The sequence below is a fragment of the Salvelinus namaycush genome, chromosome 7 (assembly GCF_016432855.1).
Source record: "Salvelinus namaycush isolate Seneca chromosome 7, SaNama_1.0, whole genome shotgun sequence".
NCBI lineage: Eukaryota > Metazoa > Chordata > Actinopteri > Salmoniformes > Salmonidae > Salvelinus > Salvelinus namaycush.
The window spans coordinates 39,556,995-39,571,616 of NC_052313.1; positions in this window are offsets into that span (position 1 = coordinate 39,556,995).

Below are 14,622 nucleotides of genomic sequence, written 5' to 3' on the forward strand. Positions count from 1 at the left end.
TTTTCTGCACAGGGACAAGGACGACTGATCCGTGTAAAGGAAAGAATGAATGGGGCCATGTATCGTGAGATTTTGCGTGAAAACCTCCTTCCATCAGCAAGGGCATTGAAGATGAAACGTGGCTGGGTCTTTCAGCATGACAATGATCCCAAACACACCACCCGGGCAACGAAGGAGTGGCTTCGTAAGAAGCATTTCAAGGTCCTGGAGTGGCCTAGCCAGTCTCCAGATCTCAACCCCATACAAAATCTTTGGAGGGAGTTGAAAGTCCGTGTTGCCCAGCAACAGCCCCAAAACATCACTGCTCTAGAGGAGATCTGCATGGAGGAATGGGCCAAAATACCAGCAACAGTGTGTGAAAACCTTGTGAAGACTTACAGAAAACGTTTGACCTCTGTCATTGCCAACAAAGGGTATATAACAAAGTATTAAAATAAACTTTTGTTATTGACCAAATACTTATTTTCCACCATAATTTGCAAATAAATTCATAAAAAATCCTACAATGTGATTTTCTGGATTTTTTTTCTTCTAATTTTGTCTGTCATAGTTGAAGTGTACCTATGATGAAAATTACAGGCCTTTCTCATCTTTTTAATTGGGAGAACTTGCACAATTGGTGGCTGACTAAATACTTTTTTGCCCCACTGTAGGTCCTGGATGTCAGGAAGTTTGGCCCCAGTGAAGTACTAGGCTGTACGCACTACCCTCTGTAGCGCCTTACGGTCAAATGCCGAGCAGTTGCCATACCAGGCGGGGATGCACCCGGTCAGGATGCTCTCGATGGTGCAGCTATAGAACTTTTTGAGGATCTGGGACCCAAGACAAATCTTTTCTGTCTCCTAAAGGGGAAAAGGTGTTGTCGTGCCTTCTTCACAACCGTCTTTGTGTGTTTGTACTGTGATAGATCGTTAGTGATGTGGACACCAAGGAAACCACTTGAACCTCTCGACCCGATCCACTTCAGTCCCGTCAATGTTAATGGTGGCCTGTTCTCCTTTTAGTCCATGATCAGCTTCTTTGTCTTGCTCACTTTGATAGATATGTAGTTGTCCTGGAACCACACTGCTAGATCTCTGACCTCCTCCCTATAGGCTGTCTCATTGATGTCGGTGTTCAGTCCTACCACTGTTGTGTCATCGGCAAACTGAATGATGGTGTTGGAGTCGTGCTTGGCCATGCAGTCGTGGGTGAACAGAGAGTACAGGAGGGTACTAAGCACGCACCCCTTAGGGGCCCCAGTGTTGAGGATAAGCGTGGCAGATGTGGTGTTGCCTACCCTTACCACCTGGGGGCGACCTGTCAATGTCCAGGATCCAGTTCAGAGGGAGGTGTTTAGTCCCAGGGTCCTTTGTGGGCAATATGGTGTTGAACACTGAACTGTAGTCTATGAACAGCATTCTCACATAGGTGTTCCTTTTGTCCAGGTGGGAAAGGGCAATTGAGATTGCGTCATCTGTGGATCTGTTGGGGCGGTATGTGAATCGGAGTGGGTTTAGGGTTTCTGGCATGACGGTATTGATGTGAGCCATGACCAGCCTTTCAAAGCACTTCATGGCTACCGACGTGAGTGCTACGGGGCGGTAATCATTTAGACAGGTTACCTTCACTTTCTTGGGCACAGGGACTATGGTGGTCTGTTTGAAACATGTAGGTATTACGGAGTCGGCCAGGGAGCAGTTGAAATGTCAGTTAAGGGGGGCGCTAGTGAGCGTGCTATGGAGTAGACGTGCTTTGCTAGAGCTCCGCTCAATTTTGAAAAAAATTAATATGTATCTTAACCTCTAAAAACCTGTAACTTCAAACATAGTCTGGCAATATGACAAAGGGAAAAGGCCCCTAAAAAGGGGGCACTAAACAAGATAATTTGAATGAGAGAGACAACAAACCAATTTCAACATCGCCGACCCACGAGGAGTTAGCTGAAGATGCTAGCTCCCAAGAGTTCCCCACAGAACCAACTCAAAGTGACCTACTGGCTGCTATAAACTCACTAAGCAAGAAGGTGGACACAAGGTTGGCTGATATCTCAAAGAGTATTTGGACTTTGACTGAAACTGTGAAGGAAACTAAGGGAAGGGTGCATGAGGTTGAGCGGACGACAGTCAATCACGAGGCCAGGCTACAGGACATAGAGAAACAGTGCACATTGTTCAAAAATGACACCAAAACCCTGAAAGCCCGATTGGAAATGCTCGAGTCGCATTCAAGACTCCAGAACATCTGAATATTTGGGATCCAGGAAGACACTGAGAAAGGGAAACCCACTGAATTTGTCCTGGAGCTGATACCGGCATTCAAAACGGACATCCTGATCGACCGCTCGCACAGATCACAGGCAACGAAGCCGGCCAAGGGCGCGCCACCAAGGCCCTTCATCACACGGCTGCACTATCCCCAGACCAGAGATCTCATCCTCAAGCTGGCTAGTCAAAAGTTCCCCCTTAACTACAACGAAGCCAGGGTGTCTTTCTTCCCAGATATTACTTCTGAGGTGAGGAACCAACGGAAAGAGTATGATGAGTTACGCAAGAAATGCAGGGCAGCCAACATCCGATATGGATTCCTCTTCCCAGCCCGGTTTAAGGTGACAGTCGAGGGATCAACACGTACGTTTGACAACCCAAAAGAAGCCGATCTGTTCTTGTCAAGCAAGCCCCCCCGGCTGAGGATACAGAACGGCTGTGTCAACTGGCTAAATGGCCAAATACAGGCCAGGAATGTGTTTGAATTTCCTGCCTATGTCTTTTCGATCAGAAGATCCGAAATTGGGACTTATATGATGGGTGAGATGTTAGGCTAAACAATGCTATATAAGCCATATCATCTTTTAGCGCCACTCACCCCCTAACGTGATAGTGAAGTGTTATTTAATATTAGTTTATAAGCGTAGCATCTATAGATGACGAGTTAGTTCAAGCTGTATGTCTAGACCCCCTAAGGTTTGTGTGTTAGTCAAGGAGTGCTTCGTTTGGGGAAGTCACTCAGTAATGAGACGGAAGGGGGGATGGGCTCTGTGTTTTATGTTCACATTTAATACAGGTTGCATGACAAGATCCCGCATGGCGGGTCGTTTTTCTTTTGGGTTTTGTATGACGGCAACAATTTGCTCTATAATAAGAAATGCCACATAGTGACCGAGCACAGAGTAGACCTAGTGGAATAAAGATAGTCAGCTGGAACTGTAATGGCTTAGGTCATGTCATGAAAAGAGCTAAGGTTTTTTTCTCATCTTAAATCACTGGGCACTGACATAATGCTTCTTCAAGAAACTCATATTAAATTCTCGGCTTAGGCCAAGCTATGAGTCGGCTGGATCGGTCAGCTATACCAGTCTAATTTTGATGCGAGAGGGGTAGCAATCCTGATAAGGAAAAACATTCCTTTTGTTTACTCATCCTCGATTTCAGATCCTAATGGTCGGTATATTATTGTGGCTGGTACACTGAATTCGAAACCAATAACCTTGGTCAATGTATATGGACCCAACTTCGATGATCCATCATTTTTTCAAAGGGTATTTAAGGCCATACCAAATATCTCTGATACAAGTGTTATTGTTGGAGGCGACTTTATCTGTACGTTAGATCCTCTTTTAGATAAACAGCTATCAAGGTCACTTCAACATTCAAATGCCAGTGTCTGTCTAAATACATTGATGACAAACCTTAACATTGTCGATATTTGGAGACTGACGCACCCAACAGATTAGGGATAATTCTTTATTTTTGTCAGTTCATAAATCATATTCCAGAATTGACAATTTTTTTTTGTTGGACTCCAAACTAATTTCAGCCTATCACCCTATTCTAGTTACGGACCACTCTCCTCTGTCCATGGTGCTAAATCCTCAACAATATGTCTACAGGTCGGCGACCGTGGCGCTTAGACGCATACTTGTTGAAAGATGAGACTTTTTGTCAGTATTTGAAGGAGCATATTGCCTTTTTCCTCGGAGCTAACGACATGGGGGATGTTAAACGACTCCACCCCTTGGGAATCTTTAAAGGCTGTGATTAGAGGTTACATTATTTCTTATACATCAGGGAGGAAGAAACGCGCCAATACTAGGCTGAGAGAAATTGAGAGTTAGGGGAACAGGATAATGTTTTTAGGATGAATTCCTCAAATGCAGTCCTTGAGAAGATCACAAAGTTGAAATATGAATACAATACCATCCTTTCAAAATACCTGGGCTCTTTACTTGCTAGAACGCAACAAAGTTATTTTGAACTGGGTGACAAACCACAAATTATTAGCAAGACAGCTAAGGCATGTACAGGCATCTAGAGCTATTCACAAAATAATAGACAAGAAGGGTAAAATAGTAACAGATCCGCAGGATATTAATAAATGCTTTGCACAGTTTTACTCAGAGCTATATCAATCAAAATGTGATGCTACTGATCCACAAACTATGGAATGCTTTCTCACTGAATGTGAACTTACTAAACTAGACAGGGGGGCAGCTTCTGCACTCGATCCTGGGATAACTTTAGAAGAAATTAACACAGCGATAGCACAATTTCCAAACAGCAAGGCCCCTGGGCCCGATGGATATGTAATAGAATTCTATAAGAAGTACTGCGCCAGTCTAGCTCCACTTATGTTTGCGAATGTTTAAACATTCCAAAGAAAATGCCAAACTCCCGCAAACACTGTATGAGGCTACAATAGCACTGATCATGAAAAAAGATAGAGATTCCATTGAGATGTCGTCTTATCGCCCCTGTCGTTACTCCCCATAGAAAATAAGGTGTTGACAAAGATATTGGCAAACCGATTGAAAAAATATATTTCTGACATCATAAACCCTGACCATACAGGTTTTATCCCGGGCCGACATATATACTAAAATTTGAGACGCCTTTTCAACGTAATGTATCATGATCATAAAGTTGAGGCAGTGGTAATTGCTCTTGACGCAGAGAAGGCGTTTGATCAGATTGAGTGGAAGTATATGATGTCGGTTCTGGAGCATTTCGGGTTTGGAAAGGGATTTATTAATTGGATAAGAATTATTTATGCAAATCCAATGGCATCCGTGGTAACCAATCAGGAAATGTCGCAGTCATTCCGCCTGTTCAAGGGCTGCCGACAGGGGTGCCCTATCTCGCCTGCTCTATTCGCTATAGCCATGGAACCCCTTGCTACTCTCACTCGTGCATGTGCCGATATAGCTCCGGTTAAAATATAAGACGCAGCACAAAATTTCCCTATTTGCAGATGATGTTCTTTTGCTTTTATCCAAGCCTAAAACTTCTATTCCCCCCTTACTTAACTTGATAAATACATTCGGCTCCTTCTCTGGCTACAAGATAAACTGGCAAAAAGCGAATTGATGCCGTTATTACGGCCTGTGGATATGCAATTTCTGCAATCTACCCCATTTAGAACAGTGATGGACAAGTTCACAAGCCTTGGCATTGTAGTGACAACTTGATCAGCTATTGAAGGCGAATTGGGACATGAACAATTATCAGCTTAAACAAAATATTGATTTTTGGAAAACTCTGCCTATCTTCTTGGTTGGTCGTATAAACGCTATTAAAATGGTTGTCCTACCCAGGTTTCTTTACCTCTTCCCAATGTCTACCCAATTTCATACCACAAAGCTATTTTAAGAAACTGGATTCAATAGTAATTCCATTTTTATGGGATAACAATGCAGTCAGAATTTCAAAGAAGCATTTATGCAAGTACAAGATAGAGGGGGGCTTTGGCCTTCCTCACTTTAAACTGTGTTATTGGGCTGCTAATCTGAACATTGTCTTTCTGGAGGGAAGGTTTAGCTGGGATGCGACAGAATGATATGCCTTCATGGCTTTTGATTGAGCAGGCCTCCTGCCAACATTCCTCACTCCCTGCACTTGTTAATAGTCCAGCATATGTGAAAAAAGTAACTTATGACTAATCCAGTCATTTGTCATACTCTTAGGATCTGGAAACAGATTAGGTATTTTCTTAACATACCCACTGTATACATTGACAACCCGATTTGCCTGAATCATGCTTTCCACCCTGCATTGGATGATATGGTGTTTTCACAGTGGAGGGAGGAGGGGCTCACAAGAATTGGTAACTTATACATTGATGATCAGTTACCCTGTAATTGTTGAAATGAAGCTAAGTTTAACATGCCAACAACACATTTTTTTCAGATCCCTCCAAATCAGGAATTTCTTAAGGACACATATCCCACAGTGTGGCATTAAGCAAAATAATTCTACATTAGATAGCTTGATCCTTGTCAAACCCCATTCAAAAGTGTCGGTCTCTAGACTGTATGATGTGCTACAGGCCCACATAGAGGTGGACACTATTAAAAGGGCTTGGGAACAAGAACTTGGTTCAGAAATCTCAGATGAGGACTGGGTAGAAGCTCTCAGGAATATAAACCACAGTTCAGTGAATGCCAGATACAACCTTGTACAGTTTAAGGTTACATTACTCAAAAGTGAAACTGCATAAAATATTCCCAGGATCAGGGGACGTTGACCCACTTATTTTGGACATGTCCTAAGTTACATGCTTACTGGGCTCTCTTTTTTGATGACTTATCTCAAGCCTTCGATAGAGTTATAGCCCCAGACCCATTGATCGCGCTGTTTGGTTACAGTTGATGGGAATAACCAGGAAGGGTTAAAGTCTCTCTTTGTACTCTATTAGCCATAAGGCTCATATTGCAAATTTGGAAATTGGAGACTGTACCTACCTTTGAAATGGTGTTACGGGATTTAGGGAATGTAATACATATGGAAAAGATTCGATACAATACCTCCAATAGAAGTCCAATGTTTTGCAAAATATGGCAGCCGATACTGGATACATGGTCTAGTCCCGCTTCATAACTGGGTTGATGATCTGCTGCTACTCTGTGCTGTACTCCACTTAATATTTATTTTTGGCTTAACTACACTGCTTGTAATGACTATATGCTGTCTTCTTATACATGTACCACCTAATAGGATTTAGTTTTATTTTGTGTATGTGTGAGTTTTGTCCTCTAAATTGGCCATCCCATTCAATAGTACAATTAGTGTCAATGTTTGTATCGCTGTCTTAAAAAAAAAAATGTTTTATTGGAAAATAATAAACATATTATAAAAAAATTAAAAATGAAATGTCAGTGAAGACATTTACCAGTTGGCCCGCGGATGCTTTGAGCACACATACGGTCAATCCGTCTGGCCCGCGGCTTTGTGAATCTTGACCCATTTAAAGGTCTTGCTCACATCGGCTATGGAGAGCGTGATCACACAGTCGTCGCGTAACAGCTGGTGCTCTCATGCATGCTTCAGTGTTACTTGCCTCGAAGCGAGCATAAAAGGCACTTCGCTCATCTGGTAGGCTCGTGTCACTGGGCAGCTCGAGGCTGGGTTTCCTGTTGTAATCCGTCATAGTTTTCAAGCCCTGCCACATCTGACGAGCGTCAGAGCCGGCGTAGTAGGATTCAATCTTAGTCCTGTTTTGACGCTTTGCCTGTTTGATGGTTTGTCTAAGGGCGCAGCGGGATTTCTTATAAGCGTCCGGATTAGTCTCCCGCTCCTTGAAAGTGGCAGCTCTAGCCTTTAGCTCGGTGTGGATGTTGCCTGTAATCCATGGCTTCTATGCCAGTTATTTGATGGTCCGACCGCATTCTGTCCCCAATCGACACTTTAAAAAAAGTTTTTGTGCCAGAGAGAATGACATAAGAAAGAAGTCAAGGCGATAAAAAGAAGAAAGAAAGAAGCCATGGTCTTTGTCATGGTAACAAGGTAGGTTACGCTGTTACTCCTCGCAGTTCCAGACAGGGCAGGTTGCAGGGAAGATTGAAAACAACAACAACAAACAGCAGGGGTCTAGACAACCACAAGCCTGGGACAATACGCAGTTCCATGCACAATTGCTAACCACTTTGTGGGTTGCGTTTAAAGCCCTCAACAAATCTATGCTAGCTTGATGGGTAGCTAGCGAGCAGTTAGGCTAGCTGCTACGCCTAACACTTCCTCAGATCCTGCCTTGGTTAGCAGGATCACTGGACAGATAGTAGCGGTCCCAGCAACTGATGCAAACCGCGTTGCGGGATCCAAACTCATAAGGTAGCTAGCAAGAAACAGACTTTTTCAACAGAATTTCAAAACTTTCCACAACCACAAACTGTCCAAAACAACAAACTGAGCTGTTCCGCGTTCAACAGGAAGCGACGACAGGAAGTGATGTGTCACGGTTTGTCACCGTGATTACTGAAAATTCTCTCGACCTGTTCACCTACATTGTAAACATTCATTCATTGGCTAGGTTTTAGAGGGAAAATTTGAGTCATGTAGTGTCCTAAACCTACCTACCTATGTTACATTGAGCTGTGTGAATGGGATATGAATAACAGTCATCCAATAGGCCATAACAGAAAAGGCCATGTTCATAAAAAACAAATTGTCCTCCCTCATCTTAAACGGCACCGGCCGCCACTGTTGTCGACATTTATAAAGTTTGAATAGAAAATAGATTTGACAATTGCCTGCTACCGTGCATTTCCATTTAACAATCTTGTGTCTATAAAAACAGCTGGGAGTAATGACGTCACACCTAAAAAAAACGACAGCGTCGGGGGAAAAGGTGGTTGAAGTGTTTCCATGACCCAGTTAGGCAAATTGCGCATTATTAAATTGGCAAAAGCTTGTATGCCCTCCCACCTATGTTTCATGTCTCAGGTCGCCCGCAAAAACCAGCAAGGATAGAATGCAAATTGAGTTCTCACAAACTCACACTTTTTCCAGTACCCTTTTTACACTATCGTGCCAACACTTCTATAACCAGTCTCACTGTCTGTACTGTAGCTAGAGCAAAGCACAACTTCCTATGCGGTTGTTCATCTCCCTTCTAATAATACATTTAAAGTGCTATATTCATTACAGTTCCCTTTCTCTCGTACTTTCTATGAGGTACTCCATAGCTTTCTATTGGCTTGTTCATTAATATGTTTTCTTCTCTCACGCTAATCCCACACATTTCCCTTCAGCTGTGTAATTGTGTTTGGGAGGATTAAAGTGTGGAAAACCAGCGGCCCAAATTTAGTGTCGAAGCGCTTCACTAATCGTGACGCGCTTCACCGCTCTCGAGATATTGCTTCAAATAGGCGACTTAGCGGTGTAATTTGACGAAACGTACCCTCTAACTGTCACTGCTAGGCCTAATTCTTTTCTTCTTGTGCTGACTGATCCACCATCGCCACATTTCCCTTTTGCTTTGAAGGGGACCCAGGAAATGTGAATGTCCATGATATATGGGAATTATGGAGTTTGACAACAAGAACCTCTGACAGATTTTTCTGTCCTGCTTTGTGTTTCAGTGTACTCCTTGAAGTGTCATGAGTGAGACAGGTTTAAGGAAGAGTGGTAGAAACTAGGCAGGAGAGTAATTACATTTAAGAGCCTTGAGATGTTTGGCAATAGAATCTACATCCTAACCAGATGGGAGTATGCATATATCAAGAGAGCTAGCTGAAATACTGCCAATTAGCCTAATGCGTAGTAATATGCACAGAGTGATTTGAATGAGCAGTCAGGTGCAGTGTCTCTCTAGTGTTATGGGTGTTTCCTTTAAGTCTCCATTCCTGAAGGTTGCCAGGTGTAGTTACCCCGATACGCTGATCCTTGGTCACTTTACCATTTTACCCACTAATGGTTAAGGTTAGGATTGGGGGAGGGGAAGGTGATCCTATATCTGTACCTAAGGGAAACATCACCCTCCTACAACCGTGCCATGAACCTGCTCAGGGAGAAAAATGTGCGTGTCTTCCCCCAGGTGAAACCTGTTTTTCAAGGGAGGTATTCGTGCTATGCCTGGAGACTAGATGGCCTACAGCTGGGTTCTTGTTTTTGGATGTGGGTGTGTGAGAGAGGATCTGTGTAAGACTAAATCTGTTTCTCTGCTCCCACTAGGTAACACTGACTACCCTCGACTACAGGTGTGTGTGTGTGTTGTTGTTGTTCGTAAAGCTTTTCTCAACTCTTATTTGATTTGTGTTGTATAAAGCTTTACACTTATTCTCTGCGTAATATTAGGGACTCAGGTTTGTTAAAAATAAACGCAATGGTAAATCTAAGAGCAGGCGGTAGCACTATAGGTCCAGGGGTGTGTCAAATATTTTACTATTTTCACTATCACAATTATCGGCGCACTTGCTGACGTTGGCGCGAAAGGGTTGGGTTTTTATAAATAACAAGTTGTGGGTGTATCCCTCACGGGGCAACCAGAACGTGATCCATGTCTAAATATGTGGTTGCGTCATGTTGTGTATTTACGGTCTTTTATGTATTGCCTTGGAATCAACTCTAATTCCAATGTTAGTCCGTTTATAGTTTGTTAAATGGCTTACAGAAACTAAATAACAAAATGTAGACCTAACTTGAACCCATTTGCAGTCCACATTAAGTAATTGCATAGCTTCAATAGCATTCACAATCATATAGGGGCTAGGCTCACTGTAAATTGCATTATGGCTGAGCATGGACATGCCAAACCTTGTCAATAAGCAAGATTAAATTAGTTTTTGATAAGGCAAAAAAAGAGAACATTCTAAACAAAACGAAACCACTTGTTTTAAATGGGCTATGTCACACTTACAGGCACCATCGTTTCCCCCCATGGGCATATAAAATTAATACAATGCAAACTATGGAGGGTTTTACGCACATCCAAAATGGGACCTGCATGGCTAAAATAAAGTGCCCCTGCCTAGAATGGATCGATTAAAAGGGAATGTCAGCTCACTGGTGATTTAAGATTTATTTCCAAGCAGTCTCAGGAGCCAAACCCTTTATTGACAGTCTTGACTACTTCGAGATTGCTTTTGGCAGACACAAAAAAGCCTTCAATGAGAGGAGGGGAGCCTATCCTTGGGAAAAAACATTAGTTTATGTTTCTAAATATAAAGAATTCAGGCACCAAAAGCACATTAGGCTACTCTTGTTCCATGTGTATATGGACAGTGTGGATAGGCTGCGTTTCCGCTGTCAAAATTCATGCCATAACCAACTTCGTTACCGCTAAAAACAGCTTTTGGTTGTTCTTAAATATCCCAATCAGCACTGCCTGAAATTAGCAGGACACACCTCAAATATTTCCACCCTGCCCATCTGAGTGCAAGCGAGCTGATATAAAACAGGTAAATTGCCAAACCTGGCGTTATGGCTGGAAAATGCCAATGCACCAGGTTTTACATGACGAAATTGCAAACTAACGTGTGTTTGACACTAGTGCCACCTTAACACCAGCTGAAAATAGAGCCCTACATCTTCAACAAACTTCTCCAATTCTTGCTTTTTGTACATGTGACCTGTTGGCCACAAAAAGGGGAAGCTAGTATTGTGTGGCCACCTCTCAGACAATACTGTTTAGTAGTGTTATTCTTTGTTTTTTTAAAACAATTAATTGACCAATGTCTGTTCAATTATTTGAATTCCATTTCGTTCATGATTTTCTGTGAGCTAGATGCACACATTGCTGAGTTTTTCTAGAGATAAATCGGATCAAGCCCGAACTGTGCGACGTAGTAGGGAGTTTCCAACAGGCCAATATTCTACATAGTTTAGCTCAGAAAATGTGGTAATTAAATACAATGACCATAATGCATTGCGCACCTACTTGTTCGGTCTGTTTCTTTTACACCTGCTACTGATATGTAAAAGAAACAGAAGAATGTGCGATCAAGGGGGATAGATTATGTATTTTCAATTCTAAGGGATTGATAGTTGGTATTCAACAAGAATGCCTTATTTACTTTGAAGAACTACCTCGATAGTGATTATGTCAGATAGCATAGGCAGCAGCTCTATAGAGATGAGATGACTTGGAATTAAATAATAATAAAATCATCAAATAAAACAAATGTAATATACTAGGGATGCACGATATATCGGTGAACATATCGGAATCGGTTTGTCTAGTTTTACGCCGATGTCCAGTTTAACGCCGATGTACAAAACCGATGTCAAAGCTGACGTGCACACCTATATAACGAAGGTACATGACGTAATAACCCCACTTGAAATGTTGCGCTGTACGTGCAACACAGCATTCCTAACCTAGCCCACAATGTCTGCTGTGTGGATCGAGCAGTCATTTGAAAGAGTAAGAACATTTCAGCGAGACAACTCAAAGGTGAAATCCATTAAAGCCAAGATAATGGAATTCATTGCCCTTTACAATCATTCGTTCTCTGTCGTGGGTGACGTTGGCTTTCGCCAACTGGTCGAGCACCGGTTAACACTACCAAGAGCGCTATTTTTCCGATGTTGCCCTACCGGAGTTACCCAGTAATAGCGTCACTGCTATTAGCTTCACGAAATGCATACTATGGAATGCTGTTTGGGTCTTTGCATGTCAGTAGCACTGTCAAAGCTGTATAAAAAAAGTATGGAAACAAGCAAACACCGGCCACGAACGATGTGTTTACAATACCACGTTGGTAATAAAGCATCATTTGTTCGACTGCAACTTCTGGGGTAGCTAGCTTTAGCTTGGTACCTAGCTAGCACCAATACAACGATCCTGAAAACAATGACCAGTAGAAACTGCAGTCATTTTCATTATTCATAGCAATGATTTAGGAATCCTTGTGAGGAAGTATTAGCTAGGTTGCCACTTGTTGTTCATCCAATTGAAATTGTAACCTTTATTTAACTAGGCAAGTCAGTTAAGAAAAAATTCTTAATTACAATGACGGCCTACCCCGGCCAAACCCGGACGACGCTGGGCCAATTGTGCGCCACCCTGTGGGACTCCCAATCACGGCCGGATGTGGTTGTGTGTGTGGGTGTGTGTGTTAACCTGTTTGGCGTGCAAGCCCGACGTCGGTACACTTATGACAACAGCCAGCTCAAAGTGCAGGGCGCGAAATTCAAAATATATATTTTTAAAATATTTAACTTTCACACATTAACAAGTCCAAGACACCAGATGAAAGGTACACATCTTGTGAATCAAGCCAACATGTCCGATTTTTAAAATGTTTTACAGGGAAGACACAATATGTAAATCTATTAGCTAACCACGTTAGCAAAAGACACCACTATTTTTACTCCATCAGTTTTTTACTACATCAGTAGCTATCACAAATTCGACCAAATAAAGATATAAATAGCCACTAACCAAGAAACAACTTCATCAGATGACAGTCTGATAACATATTTATTGTATAGCATATGTTTTGTTAGAAAAATGTGCATATTTCAGGTATAAATCATAGTTTACATTGCAGCTACAGTCAGAAATTGCACCGAAAGCAGACAGAAAAATTACAGACACCAACGCCAAATAACTAAATACTCATCATAAAACATTTCTGAAAAATACATAGTGTACAGCAATTGAAAGACAGGCATCTTGTGATTCCAGACAATATTTCCGATTTATCAAGTGTTTTACAGTGAAATCACAATATAGCGTTATATTAGCTTAGCACAATAGCAAACATAACAACAGCATTGATTCAAGGCAAAAATAGCTATAACGTATAAACCACCAAAATATATTAATTGTTTCACTAACCTTCTCAGAATTCTTCAGATGACAGTCCTGTAACATCATATTACACAATGCATATAGAGTTTGTTCGAAAATGTGCATATTTAGCGGCACAAATCGTGCTTAGACAATGAGAATAGTGTCCATAACGTCAAGCAATCTGTCCGGCGCCATCTTGTAAAGGCACCTTTTCTTATCGAATACTATTCATAAACTTGACTAAAAAAATACAGGTTGGACAGCAATTGAAAGACAAATTAGTTCTTAATGCAATCGCTGAATTACATTTTTAAAATTAACCTTACTGCGCAATACAGGCTGCGATAACGCAAGGCTACACTGCAGGAAATGGCGTCTTATGCATTTGACATTTTTCAACAGAACAATGAATTATCAGCATAAATAGTTCTTACTTTTAGATGAACTCCCATCAGAATCTTGGGAAATGTGTCCTTTGTCCAAAAGAATCGTTGCTAGGTTGGAGAACGTCGTCTTCAACGTTGCAATTAGCAGTAAACAATAGCCATGTGGGCCAGAGATACCCAACTTCCTAAAACGTCACGAAAATAAATACCCGAAAATCGCAATATACTGACATAAACTGATATAATTCGGTTTAAAATAACAACATTACGATGTCTTCAACACCTATATCGAATAAAAACAGAGCCGGATATATCTAGGAGCTAATACGGGAGCTTCTAAAATGACATGCCAAGACCCTTCCAGAGCGAAGAGTGGAAAGATGGGACACTTCGGTTCCAAGCAATTTATAACCTTTGGGACCTACGTAGAAACTCCATTTCAACTCTCCCTATTCGCTGACACCCAGTGGAAGGCGTATGCAGTGCATCTCAACCAATAGAGGACAGGCAAATTAATACACAGGTCTCAGAACAGCCAGCAAAATTCTGCATTCTGACATACACATAGGAAAATTGCTCTAAGTCGAGTTCTGTTTCACCCACAGATATAATTCAAACGGTTTTAGAAACTAGAGAGTGTTTTCTATCCAATAGTAATAATAATATGCATATTGTACGAGCAAGAATTGAGTACGAGGCCTTTTTGAAATGGGCACCTTTTATCTGGCTACTCAATACTGCCCCTTGA